The sequence below is a fragment of the Mus pahari genome, chromosome 18, assembly GCF_900095145.1.
Source record: "Mus pahari chromosome 18, PAHARI_EIJ_v1.1, whole genome shotgun sequence".
Taxonomy (NCBI): domain Eukaryota; kingdom Metazoa; phylum Chordata; class Mammalia; order Rodentia; family Muridae; genus Mus; species Mus pahari.
In genome coordinates this window covers 22881435-22885363 of record NC_034607.1, presented here as the reverse complement: position 1 = coordinate 22885363, position 3929 = coordinate 22881435, and the positions used below count along the sequence as shown (strand labels likewise).

At 36.7% G+C, this 3929-nt stretch overlaps 1 protein-coding gene across 1 annotated transcript in view; it reads right to left on the bottom strand.

Moving 5' to 3' along the window:
* The window catches only part of Adgre3 (adhesion G protein-coupled receptor E3), an 89421-nt gene extending 86016 nt beyond the window's left edge, over window positions 1-3405 (bottom strand). The window contains exon 1 of the mRNA XM_021218322.2: window positions 3337-3405. The gene's annotated coding sequence lies outside the window, so the exon portion shown is untranslated. The remainder of the gene's footprint in view (window positions 1-3336) is intronic.
* Between the last annotated feature and the right edge of the window lie 524 nt (window positions 3406-3929).

Sequence of the window (3929 nt, the reverse complement as noted above, 5' to 3'; positions counted from 1 at the left end):
AGGTGTGTGCTACAAAGGGCATGGCTGGAGAAGTGACCCAAGCCCTTGGAGGAGCCCAGAAGATCGTGAGTTGGATCCCAGACATTGGANNGTTGGANTTTGATTTTGCTTTTCATTGTGACTGTGCCCTGATGCTTTTCCNTCTTGAAGGAAGTATTTTAGTAGAACCCACAGTTAAGAGACTTTTAATTGTAAAGGCTTTTGATTTTAAAAGAAATTGAAATTTTAAGAATTTGTAAAGACTGTGGGATTTTAAAGTTGTTTAGATCTTGGGGATGAATAAAAATCTAAGGGTTGAGGCTTACTAGTGATGTGTTTGTGTGTCAAGTTGACAAGGGGTAAATTGTACTGGCTAACTTTGTGTCAACTTGACACAGCTGGAGTTATCACAGATAATGGAGCTTTAGTTGGGGAAATGCCCCCATGAGATCCAGCTGTGGGGCATTTTCTCAGTTAGTGATCAAGCTGGACAGACCCCTTGTGGGTGGGTCCATCTCTGGGCTGGTAGTCTTGGATTCTATAAGAAAGCAGGCTAAGCAAGCCAGTAAAGAACATCCCTCCATGGCTTCTGCATCAGTTCCTGCTTTCTGACCTGCTTGAGTTCCAGTCCTGCATCCTTTGGTGATCAACAGCAGTATGGAAATGTAAGCCGAATAAACCCTTTCCTCTCGAACTTGCTTCTTGGTCATGATGTTTGTGCAGGAATAGAAACCCTGACTAAGACACTCAGCATTGCCTGGGAGTAAACACTATAGATATTTGACAGAGCCTTACTCCATGTCTTCAAAAATCCCCCTTTGTTGGCTAATACTTATGTTCTTCTCCTTTCTTAGACATTTCACAATGACTCTAGTGATGCTACATTAGGTCATGGAACCCATACCACCAGGGACAAAGATTTGTTCCAGTTTTGACTGCTTAAGAGCTTGAACTACCTTTGGCAAGTGTTACATTTGGAGACCATCAATGTTTCATGTCTTTGCTTTCCATTTTGTGTGAATATGTTTATTAAGAAAAGTGGAAGAAAACATCAAATAATAAACAGAGAACAGAAATATACTAGAGATTAGTTCAGACATAAACAGAAATTGACAATAGCCACTAAATAGCAGAGACCCCCATGGGGGAAAAATCTTCTTTTGGGTGAAACTTCTGCCGGCCATTTCCACCACAAACATCTTCATATAATAAGGAAGTAACAAGCTGAGACGTTTGCCTTGAAATTTGCCTGGAAAGCTTCACCTCCTAATCGAATTTAAGACACTTTCTGTGCTCTCAATATCATATTACTGTTACTCTTGGGCTACTTTTTCTTCTTATTGTCCTCTTTTTCACAGGATTCTTCCATGGACAAGGGGTTTTAGAAAACACTCTAAGCAAACATTATTGCATCTAAAGTTAGAAGGGTGTGGCAAGGCTACCTACACATTGAGGTTCTTATTGACCACAGGGTAATTTAATAATGAAGTATTTACTATAGTCAGTGTCACATAAGCCTTTATGGGCAACAGAAAACCATGGAGTATTTGGTCATAGCTATAGTGGGAAAATCCCCTTGTAGTCATCCACAGTACCTGTGATTGATGTAAGCACAATTTTGCATTTGCATCAAAGTCTAAGTATTAACACAGATAGACACAAATTTTCTTCTGACTATGAAACTAGGCCCCTGAAATCACTTTCTGAACCTGACTGGTGACATCTTCTAGATAATCTCTGGGTATCGGAAAACTATATGCAATAAAAGGCTTATCCTAACTGGACATTTCCTGCATACACACAAGTTTGTTTGTGTATATGTATGTGTACTTATGTGCATTAATGTGCATATGGGTAAACATGTGTATGAGAATGTTGGCAAATTAATTTAGTTTTCAATTGTTCCATGGCACAGACTGTAGGAATTGAGCTACATCACAAAACTTCTTGCCTACTTTTGTTGTTTATCATTGTTAGAATTTCAATCAGTAGCAATGAACAGAAGAGAATGCAGAAGCAATAGCTGAGGAAATGAAATGAAGAAGAGTATCACAGGCAGGAAGCAGAGGCAGCATAGATGATGAAAGGTATTAAGAGATCAAGATTAGTTGTTGCAGTTCATAGCCACTAGATGTGTTTCAGACACTTGTCAAACCCTGAGACTATGATTTGGAGGGCTGCAACCATAACTCCTGTTAAGCTTCTCAGAAAGTCTTCATAAGATCAAAGATCCAGCAGGCCATGTATGGCTCGGAGGTTCTATCTGCTTCTCTTTGTTTTTATAATTCATTAAGGTTGAAAGCTGAGAGCTTGCTATTAGTTTTGTTCATTGTTGAAACCTCTATTGGTTGTTAAAGTTCACAACAGTAATCCAATATGATTGCTTAATGTTATACTCCCTTGTGTTCTCAATCCCTGGATCAAGACAGTAGATGCTCTTTTGACCCAGCACTACAATTCTTTTCATCTCCCAGTCCAACCTATAGGATTAAAATGTTCCAAGGCTCTAGACTACCAGCACTAGGAGAGTTTCTTTTTTGTCTATTTGTGCCTTATCTATAGGTAGAGCAAATGATTCCACGTCAGATGTTTGGCAACACATGTGAGTCTATTTTCATAAAATATTTCTAGAAATCATCTTCAAAACTTACAGTATCAAATGCTTTTTAACATTTGTGGCTGGGAATCTGAAATAACTGAAACTCTAATGGCACCAGTCAGTTTGCATTTTAAACAAAATATAAGTTCTTTATGTGAAAAAATCCATTTTAAATTAAAAGAAATGGAACAGCTTTAATGTAACCTAAATGACTCACTGTAGTAAGGGTTTGCATTATTGGCATTATCACTATAAAATTGAGAAAAGAATTGCCTAAAGAAAAATGACAGTGGGTGTCAGTAACCTAATATAAACTGTCCTGTGCATATTACCATCAACAATAGTGTACTTGGTATATCTGTGAAACAATAAAATGCAAAAACATTGCTAGGGACCTATATGGAGATATATCTCACTAGTGTATAGGTGAAAATACAGAATAAGAATATTCCCAATTTTCATAACTTAATATCATAATACAATACTCCACCATTATATTAAAATAACCTAGGAAAAATTTGAATTAATATGATAATAAAAACAAAGATAGATTATAGTACACAAATTCATCACCCAAGCACTATACAAAATGAACTTGCAAGAGACTAATGCCTGTACAGAATCCTTCAAGGAGTAAAGTGAATAATAAGGAGTGTCTCTTTGAAGATTTCCAGTCAAAAATTTTTTACTGACACAAAAAATCATGAGTGATTTTCCCCTATTTTCTATGGCCAGTTGTTAATATAAAAACTACTTACTTCAGAGATGATGAATTTTTGCTTCTCACTCAGTCTGGAACATTCTCAGCAACAATGAAAGAGGAAGTGCACCACTGCTTATCTTGTTCTCTCTTTCTCAAGGAATTATGTGGTCACATGAGAGAACTGAACTTTTGGCAGAGGAGTTTGCTTAACTCTAATTAGTTCTCCTTTTACTAGTGTAAAGTAGATCATGCAGTGCCCAGGACATATTATATGGAAGAGCCTCAGAAAACTTTTTAAATGGTGGTGGTCTACAAATAGCATGGTGTAAACTCCTAAGTTTACAAGTCCAACTTTCTGTATGGACTTCCACTTTTTTTTAAACCTTCAGACTTATGGTCAGTGAGTGAAGTTCAACTAAGCCTGAACTCTAATTCCCAATTAATTCTTATAGTAAATGTAACCAATACATTACCTAGGAATATACAGGAGAAATACTACTGCAGAAGCTGTTGATCTCTATGTTTAATATATTCGTGATTATAATGAAAAGTTTTTCCAATGAAATTTAAAGAGAGTATGACAAAAATTAACATGTCTTTGTCTCATTGCATTCCCTATGGGACACTTAACTATTGACTACTTTTTGA